This window comes from Notamacropus eugenii, chromosome 1 (genome assembly GCF_028372415.1).
Source record: "Notamacropus eugenii isolate mMacEug1 chromosome 1, mMacEug1.pri_v2, whole genome shotgun sequence".
NCBI classification, from domain to species: domain Eukaryota; kingdom Metazoa; phylum Chordata; class Mammalia; order Diprotodontia; family Macropodidae; genus Notamacropus; species Notamacropus eugenii.
The window spans coordinates 278235972-278260825 of NC_092872.1; the positions used below are offsets into that span (position 1 = coordinate 278235972).

The window sequence follows — 24854 nt, forward strand, 5'->3', positions numbered from 1 at the left end:
AAATGTTACAATCTCCTCCATAGCATCTAGCCAAGATGGATGCTGGGGGATGTTTTCAAGAGGTCAGAGTGGCATGATTCCAATTTGTTTCATCACATCCTATTCATGTGTGACCTGACCTTCACCATGTCCGTGAAGTGGCCACTTTAAGGAATACATGTTGGACTTCCAAATGAAAAGGACCCCAGAAGAAAACCACAGCATGAAGTGCCAAGTGACATTTTCATTTTGTGAGGGGTGGCAAGTTTGTTTGGGCTGGAGCACCAGATGTTTCTGAAATAGCTGCCAAGAGTATTTGTGGGGGAGATAATGATCCCTGTAGAGCAGAAGGTTCACCAGATGTGGGGACAATGGAAGAAGCTGATCTCTGGTGACACGGGCGTCAGAGCCCATCTTTCCTCATGTCTAATGCCCAACAATCACCACTGTGGAGAACAGGCAGGGCTACAAGTTAAGGAATGCTTGTTAATACTGGATGTTGGCACAAATCAAGCTCTCCCATTTAATTTCCCGCAAATGGCTGAATAATCTAGGAAATTAATGAAGTTTCTCATTATATAATGTCTTTCCTTAACTCTCTAATGAAAGGCTGCTTAGTGTTGGGGAAAGAACACTGCATTTGAATCAGAGAATCAGGAGTCACAGACTGCAAGCTAGAAGGCCATTTTGACATCATTTAGTTCCCCTTGATTATCTTACAGAGGAGGAAACCAAGGGTCAGAAATGGGAAAGCACTTACCCAAGACCACTAAGGTAAGGAAGAATATAGCATAGTGTGATGTAACTACAACTCAACCAATTCCAAATTCAGTGATTCAGAAGGAGCCTCAGAAGCCACTGAGTTCAACCTGCTCATTTTACAGAGGGGTGCCTTGCCAAGAGACACAGAACTAGTAAGTTATGTCAGGTACAATATGAATTCAGGTCCCCTTGACTCTTACAGGCAATGTTCAATTCCCTGTGCCACCCAAAATCTGGCTATGCTGTGTAACCATAGTTAAGTCCCTTGCCTTCTCTGAACCTCACTTTCCTCCTTTGTTAAGTGAAGAGATTGGACTAAAGGATCTTGAACATGTAGGATGTAAATTTCTGACCTTATATTATATATGTGTCCCCCGCATCCCACAGCAGGTAAGAAGCATACACGTCCAGAGTGGCCATACGCTGTCCTTCTGCCAAGACAATCTACTTGGAAGAACTGCCATGTTAACAAAAGAAGAATTTCATCTCCCTTTGTCTCCAGAAAACAGAATGCCAGCAAAAGATAATTACTTTCCTTCCGTAGGTAATGCACTGCTAGCCAGTGAAGATAATGCCTTTGCTCAGGATGGGCTGCCTGGTATTTAATCACCTCCTTTCATTCACATGCTATAGTGGCAGCAGAGAGCCCCCATCCCAACAGTGGCCAATTCAAATTATATTCACAGGGGTGGGGGTGGGGGAAGGATTGACTCATCCTGAGAAAGCAGAGGGTAAATGACACATTGCCAAATGTGGACTGCAAAAGGAAAACGAGATGCTATTGAGGGTTCTCCATGACCTACAACGTTTTCTCTAGAGAAAAATGAGAGGCTCATTTTAGAACTAGAGATAACTAACTCTACCAGCTATGTTGTCACAGATGGGAGAGGTCAAAATGCAAGCCAGCTATCAGACCCTAGACAGCTCTCTGCTTCTTAACATCCTCTATACCCTTATTGATAATTAATATTTTAAAAAACGAGAAGAAAATAAACAATATGTATGTGTCTGCATGTGTAACATGTGTTTGTATGCACATAAACACACAAACACACACAGAATGGAAGTTAGATAAATTTCAAGTGAAAGTCTTTGAAAATGAAAAAACCCAAGGACCAGCTTAAGTCATTTCAGAGAGACTCATCACCAGGGAGTGTATCACAGAATGGTCATACTTCCTCCTTCCTCTGTAACTCTCAAAGGTTAGGTACCAAATGTACTAATCATGCAATGATCTGCCATTTGGCAGAGGGTCTACACATGCCAACAAAATCAAGGACCTTTTGAAATTTTAAAGAAAACAGTCATGAGGACAGCTCCCTTGGATACACTTTCAGAAGGAGATGGAGTGTCCTTTTTACTTCATCTGCTGCATTGAACATCCGAGTCTCAGTGATTGTCAAGGTTCCTTCCAGCTCAGTTTGCCACAGTAAACTAGGGTAACAGACTTATAGTCAGAAGATATGGACTAAAAACCCAGATCTGCTCCATCCTGACTGCAAGAGGCAGCTATGTGTCACAGTGGGTAGAGTGCTGGACCTGCAATCAGCAACACCTAAGTTCAAATGCAGCATTAGTCAGACATTTTCTAGCTATGTGACCATGGGCAAATCACTTAAGCTCTGTTTATCTCAGTTTCCTCAACTGTAAAACGGGGAAGATGATAATAGCACCTACTTCTCAGGGTTGTTGTGAAGAGCAGATGAAATCATATTTGTAAAAGCACCTGGCATATAGAAGATATTTAATAAATGCTTGTTACCTTCCCTTGCCCTTGGATGGGTCACTTTACTTCTTGGAGCCTCAGTGTCCTTATCTGTAAACCTAAGGAATTTAGCTAGATGATCTTGAAGATTCTTGCAGATACTTGTGAAACAACTGTGGAGATGTGGAGGAGGGTAGAAATGCTACTGTATATGGAATCCCCAATCTTTTCAGGGTAACACTGTGATGTATGGGAAGAGTAGTGGACCTAGAGTCATGTGGAGGTTAGGGCTCAGGTTCTCTTACTGCCCATCAACCACAGAGCTCTGCACAAGCCACATAAGCCCCTGGAGGTCAGAGTCACAGTCATGAACACCTAAACTATTACAAAAGTCTTTTATCTCACTGTCTCAATTGTCTCCTCATTTTGAACAACCTTCCACTCAGCTTTCCTAAGGACCAAGTCTGACCATGTCACTCCCCTCCCTACCGTCACCTAAATAAATTTTTTCTAGGATCAAATAAGCTCCTCTATTTAGCTTTCCAAGTCTCTCATCACTTGGTCCCAGACTAACCTTAAATCCCTTTCCATATAGCACACCATGGACCAGTCAAATGAGTGTTCACATGATCACTCACACATAACACTCGATCTTGTCTTTATGATCTTGTATGGTGCCACCTATCCCCTTGGGCCTGGATCACACTCACTCTTAATCTCTATTTCACAGAATCCTTCCTTCCCTTGAAGGCTCCAACCTTACATGAAGCCTCTCCTGATCCTTCCACCTTCGAATGCCTCTCCCAGCCTTCACAAAAATGTCTTGTTATCTATAGTATATATATATATATATATATATATATATATATATATATATATATATATATATATATATATATATATATAAATGTTTTTTTCCTACTTATTACTCTCTTGTCTTTATCTCCACCGGATTTGCCACATTGTAGGCTTGAGGTGGTAGAGTTATGAGTAGCTATCTAATCCAACTATCTCATTTTATAAATGAGAAAACTGAGTCCCAGAGAGGTTAAATCACTTAGTCAAAGCTAGATAGGGTTTTAAGCTGCATAGCCTAGACTGAAATCCATGTTCTTTGACTCTAAATCCAGTGCACTATCATTAATGTTATAAAAAATAATGAAAAGACTGTATAACTTAGCTCAAATGTTGTTAGGAATAACTGGAAACTGGAAAGCATCTTATGAATGGGGACTATTTCTTGTGATATCCATAAACTTACTGTTGAACTTGAGTGTTCGTAACCTGACAATCTGAGTGATGAAGATAGAACACATTCTCAGTTTGCCAAAGAAAGTTCCTCATTCTTTTAAGTTAAGTTGAACAAAGTTAAACAAAAATAAAATAGCAAACTTTCCCCTTAAAGTTTATACAAGTAGTTGAGTTACCTGAAGATATTTGTCTTCTCCAAGTAACAGAACCACCAACAGGGGTCACTACAAATCCAGTAACATCTGTTTACATGTATGTAATGGGCACCATTCACATGTGGCAAAAAGATTTGATCCCCATTTGGGCAGAGCTGACCCACCTATTCACAAATGGGACATAACTAATGGTTTACTCAGCCATTTTTTCAATTACTAAAAGGCAAAAATTTTATGGGATATATACAACAAATACCATATGATTAACAAGTCTTTTTTTAGGCACCATTGGATAATAAATTTAATCCAAGATGGTTAAATCTGAAAAAATGCAAACTCATGGTCTTCTTAGCAAAAAGAAAGATTTATTTTTATGATATGGCTAAAATAGACAGTATATTTTTAGGAAATAAGAGTTCAACATTCTCTAGAGATGGTTTTAGATTAATGTCCAATTCAAAACAGGAAATAAGCAGGATCATTATTTAAAATGAAGTCTGTGTTTTTTTTCTTTTTGCATATTCCAATAATTTCTGTCTTGAAATGGGTGTTAGTCACACTCTTATATGTAGATATAGACATAATATAGATTTAGATATGCATGCAGGTGATATAGAGATAGACAGGATAGATATATTTATATTCTCCTATTTCTGTACCAAAGAAATGATTCTTTGAGTCCTCTATTTGCATAAAAACAATTAGAAAAGAAATTCACTAGGTATGTTGCATTAGAAAGAATAGTAAGTTCATTTTTATATAATAATAATAAAGATTTATATAATATTTGGGGATTTACAAAGTGCTTTATGTCTATTACCTCATTTGATCCTTAAACCAAAATGTGAACCACATGCTATCATGACCCCCATTTTAAAGTTGAGGAAACTGAGGCAGTCAGGAATGCCTTGAATTGCCTACATTCACAGAGCTAGTAAATGTCTGAAGTAGAATTTTAACTTCTGACTTTGTGACTCCAAGTCCAACATTCTATCCACTGATAGAGATTTCATCTTTACAAAGTATTTAACATATGGTATCTTACTTGGTTTTTACAACATGAAGTAGATGCTGCATTTGTCATTAACCTTCTTTTTACAAATAATAAACTGAAGTCTGAGAGAAGATGAGTGGATTGCCTAGGGTCACACAGACTAGAAAAACATATAAGATGGAATTCCAACCCAAATCTTCCTGATTTATGCAGTTAAAAAATGTTCAAGGATTTCAAAAAAGGCCTTTCATTTGGAATCTCCTATTGAAAGGTTGTTGTTTTAAATATCCATTCTGTTTTATGGGTTTTAATATTTCAAAGGAGATATTACCTTCTTGGTTTGGATACTTTCTATACTATGGCAATTCATAACCTAACCACACCTTCTCATCTAGGAGAATTCTTTTCCATTTCTTTCTGTACACTTTCCATAGGAACCTGACTCAACACCTCGGAAGCTTTCTTCTGATATTTTTCATATTTGAAGGGTTCCAGTGCAACATTCCTGCCATCCATCTGTGATCCCTCCTTCTTCCCAATGTGTCTACCCAAGCTCCTTTTCTGGTCAACCGTGTCGTTACATCATTGCTCAATGATACAGCTCCATAACTAACATGTTCCCACCTGCTTACCCCTATCATTCACTTCTTTATCACTATTTGGCTCACCTTTTATTCTGATCCTGCTGAAATCATGGTGTTCCATGATCCATAGTCAAATGGCATCATCAGAAAAAATGGCATAAAAAGATGATTTTTTTTTTGTTTTGTTTTTATTCTGTTTTTGTTTTGTTTTATGCCAACAAGCAACAAAGGATGATTCCAAGTGCACCTGCACCCTTGTTTTCCAAAACTGAACCAGCCCAGTGACATTTCAATGGATTTTTGGCCCAACTTTTGCATCCAGCGTTTTTCTGGGATATGGACGTCAACGGCTTAAGTGAATTGGTTGCCCACCCAACTGCATGACATGATTCAAACAATGGGTATTTTTTGTTTACTTTGTTTTTTCCTGTTGGGTTGCTTTGGTTGAATTCTGTCAAGTTAACTCAAAAATATGTGTTATGGGACTTGGTGCAGGGACAACTGAAAAAAAAGAGTATTTCCATAATCTCTATTTTCAGAAGACTATTGTCAGAATCATTCCCTTTTGCATTCCATAAATGAGGAAACTGAAGCTCCAAGATGTCTCCTTGATCCACTCACAGCCCCGAACCTGGCAAGTATCAGAGGGAGGACATGAACCCAGATCTTCTTGTCTTCAAGTACAAAGGTTACTGTTCAGAAAGACCCAAAATAGAGATGAATATAGAGGGAAATGGGGCAAGAAAGGGACCAGAAAGCATATTAAATCTGGAGGGAAATGAACAGGAAGGATACTCGACTCTAACCTTAAATATTCTAATTATATTTGTTTTTCAACTAACAATTAGATGGGTTAAGTATTTTTTGCTATAACCAGTCATAATTCCAAAGGGTTCATGATAGAACATGTTATCCACTTCCATATAGATAAGTGATGGACACAAAATGAAACACATTTTCTTCTCTTTCTTTTTCTTTCCTTTTTTGAAACCTGGCTAATGAGGAAAACTGTTTTGAATGACCATATTTGTGATAAGTTTTGCTTTTCTTGCCTTCTCAGTGGGTGGAAGAAGGAAAGGGAAAGAAGAGAGAGAGAATTTGAAACTTAAGATAAAGTAAAATTGAATTTTTTAAAAAAGAATGTTGTTTGCTTCTTTTCAACCAACTAATCTCACAGCATCCATTTGTCATCAATACAAGTAATTAAGACAGAACTGAATTATCGTTACATGGGGCAAAACATTGTCCAAGGCCAAATATATCTTATTTCAAAATATATTTCATGATACAACTCTTTTTTTTTTTTATGTTATTCTCCCACATTCATGTTCACTTGGATTGTTCTAATGTAAAAGACTCTGGATTAGGGATCCAAAAAACTTGATTTTAATCCTGATTTTGCTATCTAGTTCCTGCATGACTTTAGACAAATTATCTGATGTCTCTGTGCCTCAATTTCATTATTTGTCAAAAAAAAAAAAGGAAGGTCCAGATCAGATGATCTCCAAGGTACCTCCTATTTCTATGCCTGTCATCCTACGAATCAGATAATTAGGTTTCCAATTAGTCTTCCACCTGGAATTAAGAAATTATCTTTTTAAGTGCAATATAAAAGAAAGATACTTAAAAAGCAGTCTACCTGGAAAAGATCTGGGTATGTTAGTGGACTGGAAGCTCATGATGAGTCAATAATATAATAGGGACGTTTGCAATCAGCGAACAAATATGAAGGACAGAATTCTATTAAACTCTGGAAAGGGCTAAGCATGTCTGGAGCATTGAGTTCATTTCTAGGTTCTACATTTTCAAAAGGACATTAAAATGCCTCTGGAGGAAGGCAACCACGGCAAAGAGCCTTGAGTCCATGTTATGTGAGTACTGGTTGAAGGAAATGAAAATATTTAGCCTGGAGAAGCTAAGACTCAATGAAGGTAGAAGGAGAAGCATGTCAGGAATGGGGGAGAGCCAGTACAAAGGCATGGAGACTGGAAATGAAGTGTCACAAATGAGGAATCACAAGAAGACCAGTATGTCTGAACCAGAGTACAAGAAAGGGAGTAGCTTATTATACAACTGGAAAAGGTAGGATGGGATGGGGCCAGATTGAGAATAACTTTAAATAAAGGAGGGTATGATTGGTCCTAGAGGTAAGCATATATGGGTAAAAAGGTGACCTACTCTCTAGGAAATTGGAGGATGGCTTTGGAAGCAGAGAAATGATGTAAGGAAACAAAAGAGGATTATACTGCAATAGTCCAAGGCTGGAAGTGATCTAAACCAGGGTTATGTCTGGGTGGATGGAGAGAAGGGGAGATGTGTGGGAGGCGTGGAAGAGGTGTTTGGATACATGGGGTGAGTAAGAGTGAGAAATAAAGGAGGAAGCCGAGGTCATCAACTTGAGAGTCTGGAAAGTTGATGGTGCCCTCAAAAGGAAGAGGGGTATTTGGAAAAAAAGAGAGTTTAGGAGAAAGGAGACGTTTATCTTGGCTGTGTTGAGTTTGAGATGCCTAGAAGACATCCTGTTCTGAATATCCAGTACTAAAACGATGATATGGGACTGGAATTAGGAAGAAAGCCTTTGTTAGATATATACATCTAGGAGTCCCTTGAGGTGATCCCTAAATGCATGGGAAGTTACAAATTTAGGAGGGATGCAAGTACCAAGTTCTTAAACATGGAAACAGTGGGCTGAATGATTCCTTTTCTAGGATAGATTGGATTAGACAGCTGCTGAGGTTCAGACCAATACAGATCTTTAGTGATTCTGTGATTCTATTTCTCAAAATAAAATCAATCTCCTAGAGGGTTAATTAGGCATTAAACAGTCAAATCTTTAACCAAGTATCTTAAGAACAAATAATTCCACTTATGTATCTAGTTCCCCCACCAATAGAGATCACAGCCTCTCTAAAATTTCATAGGTGATTTTTAAGAGAAGCCAACAGTTCAAGTCCGGCTCTGCTTCTGGATGGCTGTGTCACTTAATCTCTCTGGCTCTCAGTTTCCTCATCTTGAAAATGGGTGGGTTGGACTAAATGACTTTTATGGTCTTTTCCAGCTCTTGTCACCAGTCAGTCAGCAAGCATTGAAGCCCTTACTATGTCCCAGGTACTGTGCTATGTATAGGGATATAAAAAATCAAGATCTCCAAAGAGTTCAAATTCCAAGGGTCAAGATAACATGGGCCTAACTATGTACTCACAAGATACAGACAGTGTAAATAGGAGGTAAGATCAGAAGCAGAACACCAACAGTAGAGGGAAAAGCAAAAGGTTTCTTACAAAAGGCGGGAGTTGAGTGGAGTCTTGATGTCAAGGAAGTCAGAAAAGGGCAGAGCTGCAGTCCTGGGGGCCAGTCTGTGTGAGACATGGAACTGAGGGTAGAACGTTGCATTCCAGCAACTACCAGTAGTCAGTTTGTCTGGATTGGACACTATGTGGGTAGTAGTCAAGAGTAAGAAGACTGCAAAGTTAGGAAGGGGCTTTAAACATCAAACAGAACATTTGATATTTGATCCTGAAGGCAACAGGGAGTCACTGGAGTTTACTGAGCAAGAGAGGAAGGAGGTTACATGGTCTGACCTTCACTCTAAAAGAATACTTTGCCAACCTTGACCTAAAACTCTCCAAACCTAGCTAGACTCGTTCCCTGATCCCAGATACATAATTCATCCCTGGACCCCAGATTTGAGGTCTTTCCAGATCAGTAAGATCTGTCAGAAGTCGGGCTCCTCTGAGGAGAAAGCAGAATCACCTCCACCCCACCGGGCAGTACAGAGAGGGCTTCATTGGGGGTACCAAGTAGAACAGCATCCAGGTTTAATTAATGGAGATCCATATGACCCTTAGTTCCTCTTTCTGCTCCAGCCACTTCACAACTCAGATCTAATTCCATTTTAACCAACACAGTGATATATTATTGGTCAGAAGGTTTATTTTCTGAAGTTAACTGTGAAATGTTACCTATTTTTAAATTGTCTCACTTCAACTTAGTTCTGTTTTGATCCTTATAATTTATTTTAAAGATCACACTGTACTGGCTCTTTGCTTTCTGAGTCTTCAATGTGGCCTTTGGCCAAAAGCAATAAGTTGTGACCTGGAAATTGCTGCCTTTGTAAGCTCGTATGCTAGGGGGCTTTTCATGCAGTACCATAAGGACAGGTGCTGCCCAGGGGAGGTCAAGGAGCTGATCAGGCAGACCTGGTCCAAAAAAGCCCGAAGGTGGGAGGGTCTCAGCTGGGGCCTGAATGAGCCTGGAGACAGAAGCCAAGGCCTTCAAGTCCTTCCTTGAGGATACTCACAGAGACAAGGGGATTTGACTCCTCCAACTCCCAGTCACAACTCCGGAAGGTAGACCACCCAATAGTAACCATGCTGCCTTTAGCCTCTACTTCCACTCCTATCAAACTTCAGTCAAGATAAGCCAGTCTAAATGATTGGTCCAGGGACTTCGTACATCACCTTTTGGACTCAGATTTCCAGTGACCAACCAGGGCTGATCCCCAATGGGGAGGAAGGTAATCTGGGTAGATATCTTTAAGGATAAGCAAGGAGTAGCCTGCCTTCACGCCGTGTCACTGGAAGCCCCAGGAAGATAGCAGCCTGGCTAAGTGGGCCTCTGGGCTACCATTTCTCAGCCAGGTCCTAAATCCTGCGTTGTACAGGGCAGCAGACATACTGATTGAACATGGTAGCAAAAGTTCAGGTTTTGATTTAAAGCCAGTAATGACACTATTTGACAGATGAGGTTTCCAAAGTGCTTTACATGTCATCTTACTTAATCCCCACATTATCCCTATTGGGTAGGTGCTGTTCTTATTCCCTTTTTGCAGAGGGGGGAAACTGAAGGTCAGGAAAAGTCATTGACTTGCCCCAAGTCACAGAGCTGGTAAGCATCTGAGCCAGGATTTGAACTCAGGTCTCCACCACTCCAAGTCCACTACCAGGCCACCGAAGTGCCTAACTTAGCCACCACTCTTACTTGCTCATTGTGTCACCTTGACTGAATGACTTCATTTCTTCTGAACTTCCATTTCCACATTTTAAAAACTAAAAGACATGGAGATCTTCAAGAACCTCAAGCCATGTGCCACCCCCTAGAGTAAGTTTCTTCTGACAACCCACTCCCACTTTTAAAGTTTTTTCCATTCTCCTCAAATTATTGTATACGTGTTTACTTGTTTGCATGCTGTACCTGCTACCCTACCCCCAACCTCCCAAAAACTGACTCTAAGCTCCTTGAAGGCAGGACCTGGTTTTCCTTGTGTCCTTGTACCCCCCAGTACCAACCACATTTCTGGAACACAGTGGCTTGGCAGGTGTCCAAGAGATGCTCATTCAATGAAATGTCTGGCTGGTGGGCAGTCTGAGAGAACTGGTTCAAGAAAGGCCAGCATGGAGAGAAGGATTCCTAGGAGATGCCAGTTTAGAATAAGGTGGGACTATTTCCAATGAAACTTAGATTGTGGAGGACATTGAAGGCCAGTCTACTTTGACTCGGGGAGGAAAAATGCCATTTGCAAATAGGTGTTGGTTGGATTAGGGGTCGGGAGGTAACAGAATACCATTAGTTAGTCCACATGGTCACAAGAGTGCCCTTGTAAGTCAAGGGCTGTCTTCTCTGGGGCGCTGTCTTGGAAATTCCCTTCTCCCTCGATGTATTTCCGGATTCCAAGTGTGGCGTTCAGAGGTGCAATGCCAACTGCCGCAACATAAATAGCTCCTTTCACAGGGATGGAGAGTTATGTTCAGTAAAAATAATTTTGTTTTTATTGAAGGGTTGGCAACTTTTTTTATTTTTCTGAAATAGAACATTCACAATATTCCCACTGCTGAAGAACCGTGAGACTTTAAAGAAAGATCTCATCAAACATAGTGATCAGGGATTATAATACCCTTATTGGACAGTTGGGGAAACTGAAGTTCAGACAGAAAAGAAACTTGCCCCAAATCACAGAGCCAGTAAATGAAGGAGCTAGGATTTGAACGTAGAACTTTGGGCTTTGTGGCAGGTGGTTCAACCTAAATCCATGTATATCTATTTATAAACCACTTAATTCTATGAATCATATTCAATCAAATTCAAAAACTATTTATTAAATGCCTCCTATGTGCTGGGTACTCTGCTAGGCACTAGACAGCCAAAGACAAAGCTGAAGAAGCCTGTCCTCAAAGATACAAAAAGAGATAGGGGAACACAAAGTATGACAAATTAAGTAACAGGAGAAGGGGGAGAAGGAAGACAAGAAAAGGTATCCTGTAGGAGGTGATGCTGCCTGAGTTCAGCCTTGACCAGAACTGAAACTTCTAAGAGTCAAAAGTGAGGAGAGAGTGCATACCTGGCATCTGTGAGGGCCTATTCAAAGTCATGAAGGAATATTAGGAAGTAGAGTCTGCCAGAGAAGAAATGGAGTGGGGAGGAATCATACGAGATGTGTCTGGAAAGATACCTCAGAGCAAGACTGTGAAAGACTTTTGAAAGCCGAGGACTTTGAATTTATCCCAAGGGCAAGAGGGAATCTTTGAAACTTCGTGAAAAGAAAACTAACCTGTGACCCGTGCTTCAGGCCTATCCATTTGAGTAGAACAGTTGGAGGTAGGATGGAGAGTTGGGAAGGAAAGGTTGGGCAGAGAGTACCCTAATACGAAACTTCTCTATTTAGGTGAGGGGGCCCCAAACTGGACTAGTGACTGCCTAAGAGAGAAGAGAGGGCACTGGGACTCTTGGGTAACTGGAATTAACAGGACTTTTCAACATTAAAATTATAAGAAGTGCTATTCTGGTTGCTGTTAAAAGAGTTCTCTCATAAAAATACATAGCTATCTGTTTATGGATATGAATGCAAGAGGTATGATGGGCTTGGGGATGAAGAACAGGTCTGAGGGTCAGAAAACCTTGGCTGGGCTGAAATCCTGCCTCTGACTCTCCTCAATGCATGGACCTAGCTAAGTCCCTTGATGTTTCGGTGTCCCCAACAGGCTCAGATCTCCATTCATAGAGGAAGTTTCCTTATTCAGTAATCCCTGCACCAAAGGAAAAGCAAGGTACATTTTTGAAAAAGATACAAACGCATTTCACCAACATTTCTCAAGAGACTAGTCATTGGCCTCTTTTCTGGGGAGAAAGGAAACATCTATGGGCTAGTTTCCATGGATGGAGGTAGAGTGTTCTCTTTGCCTCTTAACTACAATTAATAACCTTGTGAACAGAACCGAGACGTTAGAGACATGAAGTTCAACCTTCCTGTTTTACAGGTGAGGAAACGGAGACTTCATGATTTACTTTGTATATTTCCATATTTACCTGTCTATCTACAGGTTACATTTCCCCAGTAGAACGTAGCTCCTTGACGGCAAGAATAATTTTGTGTTTGTCTTAATCTTGTCCCTAGAATCTTGTTGGCATTTAATAAACGTTTCTTGTATCGAAATAACCAAGACGAGAGAGTTCCTTTGTCCATAATCTGTACCTAATATGGGCTTTATAAATGTTTCTGAACTTCCGATGAATTAGGTAGATTGCTTACCATTTACCCCCTCCCCATTTAATAGATCGATAATAAGCAGTAAATAAGGTCTAGTTATGTGCCAAGAAGTGTGCTAGGTGCTGAGAAGAAAGAAACAAACTAACCACCAAAAAGGCTTCCCCTTCCCTCAGGGGGAAATAAGCACACATAGAAGTAAATAGAAAATACATTCAAAGTAAAAACAAGCTGATTGCAGCGACAGGAGGGACTCACTGACAGTCAGGCTCAGAAACCTTCCAGAACTTCCCTGACGTTTCACAGCTAGTGAGTGTCAGAGCTTCAAGTGGAACCCAGGCCTTCTGATTCCAAATCCCCTTCTCCTCCACCCTCCTGCAGTTTTAGTGAATCAGACACATCTCAGTTCTGATCATTAAAGACAAAGTTTATGATTTCAGGTAGTTGATGAGAGAACTGGGAGGCTGATGCAGGAGACAGAAATCACTGTTCCATATCTCCAATTAATAAGTGCTGTTGGTAACTGCTGAATCCAAATTAGCCCCCATGACGACCAAGCTAAAGCGCACAGAGCTATCACCATTTTTTATTCCAATTTCTGTCAAATCCACCTGGTATATATTGAGTCACGCTATAATATGCTGACACGATTAAAAAAAAATCAATTGGCTGGGTCTCTAGGGCTGGTAGAGATGAATATATATTTGTGCAATGGAAATCACTTAACTTGGTTCTGATGCTAAAATCACGCATTATGGCCATAAAATGTCTTGAAGAGCAAATTCAGAATCAGATTACAAATCTGAAGGGGTGCATTTATTTTTCACATTTCCCCCCGAATTTCTTCCTGCATCAGGAAAATTAAATATCTGAAGAAAACAGAGCACTCTGGTTCTTTAATCATCAAATCCATGCCTCCCAATACATCCAAATCATGGGCCAAAGCTTCGATAGTCACAATGGTTTTGTAAATTTAACGAGACTGTCTCCAACAAATGTACTTACAAATTGAATGACAAGCAGAAGAGAAATGTGACTTTGGAAACAAGATTGGAGGCAAAAATGTGGTGAGCTCATTCTTTAAGGAGAAACCTTTTTTATTCCAAGACTTCTTTTCTCCTTTGCTGCTAGAGGCGGGAAAAAAAAGGCAACAATCTCCTGACTGATGGTGAATTTCTCTGCTGTAAAACCTGAAAGCTGATTTTCTGCTGTCAGCTTGCCTAACTAGTAACCAAGCAAAAGTTTGGCTCAGCCGTCTGTTCTCCAGCCCTGGTTTCCAAGGAAACCAGCAACTGGCTGAACAGGAGGAAATGTGAAACGAGGGGTTGCTGTTGTCACATAAAGATGCTGGTACAGTTTCCCTGTCCAGACCAAGGCCTGCTAATATGAAAAAGGTAAACAGTATGGGGTCAGCTACTCCTCAATAGAATGCAGGGAGAAACTCCTGAGCTTTAGGCAGCATCTCCCATAAGGAGATTATTGTCAACCTGTCGCTGCCCTCTCCTCCTGATCCCTCCAGAAACAGTGAAGTCTACCTTCAAAGAAAAAAGGCTCCATAATCTAGCTCAGCTCTCTCAGTGAACCAGGAGGTCTTGGCTGAGCAAGTAAGAAAGTGAGCATCCATCATTCATCATTGGTAGGAACACTATTGGTCAGATCATCATCGAGACTAATTCATTGGATGACTTTTCAGGCATAATCATGCAGTGACTCCTGCATTTCTCTAAGCCCCAGGTGGCCTAATATTTTAAGTTGTTATGTTTGCAAAATTGTTATGGAAAGAGTAATGACTATGGAATCTGAACACCTCATTCCTAAACCCTAATTACTGTGCAATTAGGAAAATGTCACTGTACTTCTCTGGACGAGTCTGAAAAAATAGGGGTTATTAATAATGATAATTCTCATTTCCATGATGTTTGAAGGTTTGCTGAAATGTTTTCCTTCCAACAACCCAGTGAAGTGAGTAGTACAAGTACTCCTCCTATTTCATAATGAGGAAACTGCTGTTCAGAGAGATTAATTAACTTGTCTGAAATCATGTGACTAGTATCAGAAGGTGTTTGGGTGATTTTTAAAACATTCCTTCTGTCTAAATTCTATGGTGAGATAAGAGAAGAGGGAGAGGGAAGACAGAGAATGAAAGGGGGAGTAGGGAAGAAGGAGGAAGGAGAAATAGAGAGGAGAAGGAAGAGGAGGGGGAGAAACAAGAACAAGACAGAGGGAAAGATAAATGTAGTTTGCTTGGCTGCTTCAATCAAAACAAGTAGCAGTACCACATAGGGCAACACATAGACAGACCTCGATCCTGAAGAAAGGAAGTCAGAATCTTCAAACAGCCATCTCTTCCTAGCTTTTTATAAAATAATTATTTGTCATGCCACAAGACTCTTTGACTTAAAGCATTCAAAAGGCACATAAAATGGAGATCAGCTTTATCCTTCATAATTGGAATTGAGTCCCAGGGTCCTTTGCCTTTTTCTAAAGTCGCTTATCTTTTCTTTGCAAGTATCCTTTGCCATTGTGGTTTTTGCCATTTGTGGTTTTAAGCATTTATGAGTCAACCACAGACATCCCTTATATTCTATTCCTCATAAATGTCAACCTATTTCCCACTTCCATGTCTTGGTTCTCTTGGTTCCCTGTGACTAGACTACGTTCCCTATAGATCTCCCTTCTTCTTAAAATCCCCAAAGCAGACATATTTATGCTTGTTTTCTTATTCTGGGAAAAGCTTCTCGGTCATTTCATGTCTATCTTCCAGTTTTTATCTAATTTCCATCCAGTTTTTATCTATCTGACATTTGTCAAGCATTTTATTCTTTCCCAGGTTGAACCTTTCCATTGAGCATTTCCCCTAACCTTTCTATTGAGCATTTCCCCTAAAATATGAGTTCCTGCACTCACTCACTGAAATGCCAGGCATGTCAGCTAGCCTTACAATACCTGGATCTCTGTGTCCCAGTCAAAGGCATTTACCTCCCTTATGCTCTTGCTCAAATTTCCAAATACAAAAGCCAGAAAAGCTCCATCCAAGCACAATTTCTTATATCCCTCTTTTATCCAGGGATATATTTACTCAGGATACTCCTAACTCTGCCATTAACCCTACTTCAAGTAACTTTTCTTCACAGAACAAACAAGATCCACCAGGGAAAAGAGGATCAGAGCGTGCTCAAAGAAACCAAGAGGAGGATGTTGTTCTCCCAGGCTCAAACTGAATGTGCTTCACAAGAGAGTCACGGACAAAACAACCTTAGCCCAGAGCAGATGTAAAATGTGCCTAAGAACTTGAACCTGACTCACAAACATGTCAACACCTTATCTCAGACCAAGAGAATGAAACCAAAGATGGCAGAAAGATGCCATGTGGTCCAAAAATGGCAATGGTAGAGTTCCGAATGGATTAGCTCTGGGAGAGTACTGAAGCCTCTACGCCCTATTTCATTGGGACTATATGGGGAACCCTTCTGGAAACCTTCCAGTTTGGAGCAAGCACATTTGGAATAATAATGAGCTCCAGAGTGATGGCAAGAGAGTTTTCTCAGCACCAGATGTTCCAGAATCCATATTCTGCCAGGGATTCGGGGGCCACCTATGGAAATAACACTAGTAAGGGCTAGCCCCAGTCCATAGGTTAATCACAGGCAATTGAGAGTTTTAATACCACACACACACACACACACACACACACACACACACACTCACACACACACATACACACACTCACACACATATACACACATACTCACACACACACACACACTCACACACACACACACTCACACACACACATACACACACACTCACACACACTCACACACACATACACACACACACTCACACACATACACACACACACATACACACACACATACACACGCACACTCACACACACATACACACACACACTCACACACACATACACACACACTCACACACACTCACACACACCCACACACACTCACACACACACACACTCACACACACACATTCTTTCCAGACTTTTCTCCACCAATGGTTTCTTTTCCCTACTGTGATCCTTCTCCTTTTCAGCACCTTTACTGTGTGACTCTTGTGGCTGTAAAGGCATAGCTTGCAGAGAGAAGGTTTCCACCCTTTCAAGACTCTGCTGGCTAGCTTCAAGTTTAGGCACTATTGGACTATTTAGAAAGTCTCTGAGTTTCAGAATCCTAATCTAAATGACAGAATGAAACAGCCTCAGCAGGAAGCAAAGGTGCAAAAAGCAATTCATGAGAAAGGACATGTCAGTGGGATTTGGTGACTTTGTGTTTTCACAGTTTTGGTAAAATATTATCGTTAGGTAAATTAAAACTAGTTCTCTTTCTGGATATTGATATTTATTATATTCTTTGAATAGAGACAGAAGGAAGTTCGTGCTGTGTCTTCTCTCTGAGATTACCCCCCAATTTATCCCATAGATATCTGGTTTGTACATGGTTGTTTGCATGTTCTCTCCCATTAGATTGTAAGCTCACTGAGGGCAGGGACTGTTTGCCTCTCTTTGTATCCCCAATGCTTGGCATATAGTAGGTGTTTAATAAATATTTATTGACTAAAAAGAAACTCATAGTGCTTAGGCAATACTTTTTACCCTTGGTCCCTGTTGACACCCCAGTCCCTCACATTCTGTCTAGTCCTCGGCATCCTCTTAAAATTCCTCTTGAAATCACTTGGTATAATTTTTTGTATGCTTTGTAATTTACCTGACATCTCAAGATCAGAAGACCATCCATAAAAATGAAAGGCAGTGGACTATAACTAACTCCCTTAGTTCACTTATCGGCACACCAGGTTTCTCCCTCAGCAGAACAGCAGCTTTTTAAAGGCAAGAATTGTTGTTCTTTGTCTTTGTGATACAGTGCCCTGCACAGAGCAGGTACACAAGAAATATTTGTTGAATTGAATTAAAAGCAGCACCAATCATGCAGCCAACATTCCAATAACAGAAAAAACTGGAGAATGGGAAAGAAATGGGGAGGGCAGGGAGACACCTGGCCAGCCAGCCTAAGAGAGACAGGGAACAGGCTACTGGAGGAATAAAGTCAGCTCCCTGTGCTCTGATCAGAATACCACCCTCCACCCCCAGGGGAAAATGAGGTTTGGAGTAGACTGGAGCTTGCATCTGTAGAAGAAGAGACTAAGGAAAAGCTAGGAAGCAGCCCTTAAGCCCTCTCCCCTAAGTTCCAAGTAAGGAAAGAGCACAGGAGGGGAGCTGCTCCTCCCCATAAAAAGCCCCAGAGGAAATAACTTTCTAAAGGATTGTAGAGCTAGAATTTCCTCAACTTTCTCCCATATCCCAGTAGGCTTCAGTATTTTTCTTTTAGGCTGCCACTCTGCCAGAAATCACCTTATCTGTAAGATTCAGTTCCTCCCACCCAGCATAGAATCTCCCCTTCCTTGCCCAATCCATCTCCAGGGACAGAGTTACGAATTCCTAGCCCAATCACCCTTCTGCATTGGGCTATGATAAGCTTCTCCTCCCCTAGTGTGGGAACGTTACCAGCACATCACCATGGCTAAGTGTGACAAACCAACATGGAGAATGTTCTCTTTTTATTCAATACATTTACAATCTCTTAGTCTGCAGTCATTTCTGGTAGCAACCACCAGAGACATTGCCAGCACTTCCCTGTAATTCAAAGAGTCTGCTTTGAACCCTTAGTTTGGATTTCTGGGCACTGTGGGCAAATACATGAAGGGCCCTCATGCTACTGGACCTCAAAGAGTTGACAGAATCATAGCATGTCAGAACTGAAATAAATTTTAAGAATCATTGATTGAAATGTGCTCATTTTACAAGTGAGAAGACTGAGCCTCAGAGCGTTTAAGTTACTTGCTCAAGATTAAACAACTATCTAGTAAATACTAGAGACAAGATTTGAATGCATACTTCATATCTTCCAGTGAAGTGATTTTCCAAAGGCAATTTTGTGAATAAAAAATATGAGACACCAAAAAATAGGGAGATCAGAAGTAGAAGAATGGACCTGCTCTAGCTTTCCTCCCATAGCCCATAAAATACCTGTAAAAAATGACTCTAAACAAATGCTAGAGTAGCAGAAGTCACAAAATGACAGAGCAAAAGAGATTTCCAGCCCGAGGCAGCCTGGAAGGCTGACAAGGAAGGTCTATCACACCAAGCTTGGAGCAGAGCAGAGCCCAGCCTTGGCCATGTGGAAAGGCAGGGACAGGACTGGAGCAGACTTTAGGGTGTGGAATCACAAGGAGTAGCTCCCATTCCCAGATTTCTCATCCCACAAATGCCAAAGACTGCTTCAAAGGTCAATAAAACATCTCTTTCACCTGGGAGAGAGAGGAGAACCATCTGGCCCCACCCCAGGGCAGCAGCAGCAACTGCAGCAGCAGGAACATCCACTTGGCCTAAAGGCCCTGAGGGAATCAAGCAGCTGATGTGAGTCTCAGTTCTGAGTGGCAGTCCTGGGGTGAGGAAGAGCCCTCACTCAGCAGACATGGTGGTGGCTGTGGAGACAGAATCCTACCTGCAGATCCTGGGCAGAAAAGAGTGCTTGTGGTTGCTCCCAGACCAGAGTGCAGGCCAGGAGAGGAACAAATTCTTCTCCCTAGATTGTGCCACCTTGGAGGAAATGAGAACTTACAGGTCTCTAGAGTATAGCCCCTACTTGACAAAGGATTCAACAGTCAAGTAACTGGGAAACTGCCCCAAAAAGGGGGAAAAAAATAAGACTACAGAAGGCTACTTCCTTAGTGAAAAAGTATTTTCTTCCATCCTTTCTGATGAGGAAGAATAAAGAGTGAGAAGAACAGAGTGAGACATAAAAGTCAAGGCTTCCACATCAAAAACCTCCAAAAAATAGGCAATGGTCTTAAGTCACGGAAGAGCTCAAAAAGGATTTCAAAAATCAAGTAAGAGGAGTGGAGGAAAAATTGGGAAGAGAAATGAGAGTGATGCAAGAAAATCATGAACAGGGAGTTAGCAGCTTGCTAAAGGAGATCCAAAAAATGCTAAAGAAAATAACACCTTTAAAAATAGACTAACCCAAATGGCAAAAGAGGTCCAAAAACCAATGAGGAGAATACTTGAAAAAGCAGAATTGGCCACATAGAAGAGGAGGTTCAAAAGCTCTCTGAAGAAAATGGTTCTTAAGGAGCCAAGATGGCGGAGTAGAAATACACACATATGCTAGCTCCAAACCCACAGCCCATAAATTACCTGTAAAGAAGAACTCTCAACAAATTCTGGAGCAGCAGAGGCCACAGAATGGTGGGGTAGAGGAGATTTCTGTTCCAGAGAACCCTGAAAAACTGACCCAAAGGGTCCGTTGTGCACCGGACCCGGGGCAGAGCCCAGCCCTGCCTTGGCCATGCAGCACCAAAAGGAGCAGATCCAAGAGGGCTTCAGGGACGAAATCTCCAGCGGCCCCGCAGGTCCCTCCACCCACGGGTGGCAAGGGTCGGTGAGAGACTCTTTTGGGGTGGCCGAGAGGGAAGCAGGGTGTCTCCATAGCTCGGGCCCCCTCAGGAGGCAGGAGCGGGTGGGGGGCAGCGGACAGGGGCTCCCAAGGCAGGTAGGAGTTTGGCTCCATTGTTGAAGGTCTCTGCATAAAGCCCCTGAGGGAACTGAGCCCCATGAGGCAGCCCTGCCCCCTACCTGAGCACCTGAACTTAATCTCACACTGAATAGCAGCCCTGCCCCCACCCAAAGCCCTGAGGCTGGGAAGCAGCATTTGAATCTCAGACCCCAAACGCTGGCTGAGCAGATCTGGAGGCCAGGTGGGTGTGAAGAGGAAACTCAGAAGTCAAGTCACTGGCTGGGAAAATGCCCAGAAAAGGGAAAAAAAATAAGACTATAGAAGGTTACTTTCTTGGTGAACAGATATCTCCTCCCTTCCTTTCTGATGAGGAAGAACAATGCTTACCATCAGGGAAAGATATAGAAATCAAGCCTTCTGTATCCCAAACATCCAAAAGAAATATTCCATGGGCTCAGGCCATGGAAGAGCTCAAAAAGGATTTTGAAAATCAAGTTAGAGAGATGGAGGAAAAACTGGGGAGAGAAATGAGAGAAATGCAAGAAAAGCATGAAAAGCAGGTCAACAGCTTGCTAAAGGAGACCCAAAAAAATGTTGAAGAAAATAACACCTTGAAAAATAGGCTAACTCAATTGGCAAAAAAGGTTCAAAAAGCCAATGAGGAGAAGAATGCTTTCAAAAGCAGAATTAGCCAAATGGAAAAGGAGGTTCAAAAGCTCACTGAAGAAAATAATTCTTTCAAAATTAGAATGGAACAGATGGAGGCTAATGACTTTATGAGAAACCAAGAAATCACAAAACAAAACCAAAAGAATGAAAAAATAGAAGATAATGTGAAATATCTCATTGGAAAGACAACTGACCTGGAAAATAGGTCCAGGAGAGACAATTTTAAAATTATGGCCATCATCAAAAAAAGAGCCTAGACATCATCTTTCATGAAATTATCAAGGAAAACTGCCCTGAGATTCTAGAATCAGAGGGCAAAATAAGTATTCAAGGAATCCACCAATCAGCTCCTGAAAGAGATCCAAAAAGAGAAACTTCTAGGAACATTGTGGCCAAATTCCAGAGTTCCCTGGTCAAGGAGAAAATATTGCAAGCAGCTAGAAAGAAACAATTCAAGTATTGTGGAAATACAATCAGGATAACACAGGATTTGGCAGCTTCTACACTAAGGACTTGGAATTGATATTCCAGAGGTCAAAGGAGATAGGATTAAAACCAAGAATCAACTACCCAGCAAAACTGAGTAAAATACTTTAGAGGAAAAAATAGGATTTCAATGAAATAGAGGACTTCCAAGCATTCTTGTTGAAAAAGCCAGAGCTGAATAGAAAATTTGACTTTCAAATACAAGAATCAAGAGAAACATGAAAAGGTAAAAAGGAAAGAGAAGCCTTAAGGAACTCATTAAAGTAGAACTCTTTACATTTCTACATGGAAATATATTATTTGGAACTCATGAGACCTTTTTCAGTATTAGGGTAGTTAGAGGGAATATGTAGATGTGTATGGGTATGTATGTGTGTATTATGTATGTACAGATATGCTTACATACATGTATACACATATGCATATATACATATATTACATGTGTGTATATACATATATAGAGACAGGATGAGCTGAATATGAAGGGAGAATACAAAAAATAAAATAAATTTGACTGTTGAATGGAATGTACTAGGAGTAACAGACAGGAAGAGGTAGAATCATCTCACATAAAAGAGGGAAGAAAGAGCTTTTACAATGGAGTAGAAAAGGGGGGAGATGAAAGGAAATAATTGAGCTTTACTCTCATGGGATTTGGCTTAACAAGGGAATAACACACACTCGATTGGATATGCAAATCTATTTTACCCTGCAAGAAGGCAAGGAGGAAGGGGATGGGAGAGGGAAGATAATAGAAGGGACAGGAAATTGGGGAAAGGGATAATCAGAAGCAAACATTATTGTGGGAGGACAGGTCAAGGGAGAGAATGGAATAAATGAAGGGTAGGATGTGATGGAGGGAAATGTGGTTAGTCTTTTATAATGTAATTATTATGGAAATGCTTTGCATTGTTACACATGTATGACCTATATTGAACTGCTTGTTTTCTCAATGAGGGTAGGTGGAGAGGAGGGAGAGAATATAGAACTCAAAGTTTTAAGAATGAATGTTAAAAATTGTTTTAGCATGCAACTGGAAATTAAGCTATACAGGCAACTGAGCATAGAAATCTATTTTGCCCTACAAGAAAATAGAGAGGAAGGGCGATGGAAGAAGAGTGGGCAATAGAAGGGAGAACAGACTGGAAGAAGGGGTGGATGGGATGCATACTGTCCTGGGGTGGGGGGAGAGATGGGGAGAAAATTTTGAATTATAATTCTTGTGGAATGTTAAGAACTGGAAAATAAATAAATAATTTTTTTTTAAAATAGGGAGATCAAAGCTAGCTACAGAGGTGCCAGAATAAAGTGTGCTAATGGAGAAATGATCGTCCCTATTCACAGAGTGCTTTGAGATTTACTAAGTGTTTTCTTCCACTCAATTTTATGAGGCAGAGTAATTTCAGTGCCTCCATTTGCAGATGAGGAAACTGAAACTGAAGAAATGGTTCACCCATGCTCACACATCCAGAAAGAAGCAGAGGTCGATTCAAATCTAAGTCATCCTTAATCTAAGTTCACTGCCTTGTTATATCACATTGCCTTTCTGATGGGAAGAGGACCGGATCAAGAGCCAGAGGACTTGGGTTAAAATCCCAGCCCTTCCTTGGGGTACAAAGACTACGACACGTGGTATCTATCTACATGTAACTAAGAAACTTATAGCCTGGATGTCATACCCACATGACAACGGGACAATCAAGTGGAAATATCTGTAGTTTCCTCAACAAGAATAAATCACAAAGCACCCCACAGAATGAGAGATCATTTTTTATTATTCAGAAGGCACCTTATAGGTCATCTGGTCCAACTGCATCATTTTTCAGATAAGGAAAATGAGGCTTAGAGATGTTAATGTCCAAGGTCTCACAGGTGAAGGACTTGAGTTTGAATCTCATTCATGCCACTTCCAGGGTAGCAATAGGAATACTACAGAACAGACAAAAAGACAACTCTCTTCCGGACAGAAGAGTGGGTACTACTAGGATAGAACAGTGTTTGTATCTATGTATGTATATTGTACATCCATATAAAGGGATGTATTTTACCTCAATTGATGTATTTTACCTTGATACAGTGAAGGCATTGGATATTTTTCTTCAGCTATTTTTCTTTGCTATAATAAATACAAGAATCAAGAGAAACATGAAAAGGTAAAAAGGAAAGAGAAGCCTTAAGGAACTCATTAAAGTAGAACTCTTTACATTTCTACATGGAAATATATTATTTGGAACTCATGAGACCTTTTTCAGTATTAGGGTAGTTAGAGGGAATATGTAGATGTGTATGGGTATGTATGTGTGTATTATGTATGTACAGATATGCTTACATACATGTATACACATATGCATATATACATATATTACATGTGTGTATATACATATATAGAGACAGGATGAGCTGTCTCTATTGAGCTGTCTCAATTCTGAGGAAGGGAGGAGAAGGTATTTCCAGAAATGACCATGATGTAAAAGCAAATGTCATCAATAAATGTTTTTAAAAAGAAATCAGAAATCAACGGACCTACTTAAGAAACCTATGTGCTGAGAAAAGATGTCTCTGTAGAAAATGTGTCTCATTTTAGGAATGAAATCTCCTAGATTTCAAAGACATTTATAAAATGTGCTTGGAGACTTGGAAAAGACAAGCAACAATTACGCAGTTTAGAGGCCAGCCCCAGTACTCTCAAAGTTTAACTTCTGAATACCACCCCATGCACAATCTCTGTCCTCCAATGCAGCAAAGAAAAGCCAAATAAACATCATAGGATGACTTGTCAAGTATTCTGAGGACTGTGTGCACAGCAAAAAGAAGCCATTACTAATAAACAAATCTAATGAATACCAGTACTTTGTGGTGCATGACCCTGCTAAGGAGGACACACTCTTTTCAATGATGAGTTACTGAAATGCTCTCACCTATTAACAGTGTCTGGGCCACATTTATTCTGTTTATACTTCTGATCTGAGAAGTGTGCAAGCACTTGGTAAATAAAATCTTAAATGGTTAATTCCCAGCAGGGACTTCCATTCCAGATCAGCCTTCCCCAACAATTTTGGTCATTGACCGTTCACTGCTCTGATCTCCATCTTCTCACAGACTCCCCATACCCTTGCCCTAAGCACCTGGAGAAAGAATTACTGGTTAAGTAAGTTATCTCTTCTCCATGTTCCTTGTCTGTACCTCCCTTCACCCCAGGAAGGAAGGGAAGGAACTCAGAACTCTTTCCTGCATCCAAGCTCTTTCTAGGTGTA

The 24854-nt window shown here is 40.7% G+C and overlaps 1 protein-coding gene and 1 pseudogene across 1 annotated transcript in view; one reads left to right on the forward strand and one right to left on the reverse strand.

The window, feature by feature from the left end:
• Positions 1-24854, reverse strand: part of PRKG1 (protein kinase cGMP-dependent 1) — a 1294615-nt gene that overhangs the window by 1233851 nt on the left and 35910 nt on the right. The gene's annotated exons all lie outside the window — the stretch shown is intronic.
• On the forward strand, positions 15800-16533 carry LOC140529314 (homeobox protein NANOG-like; annotated as a pseudogene).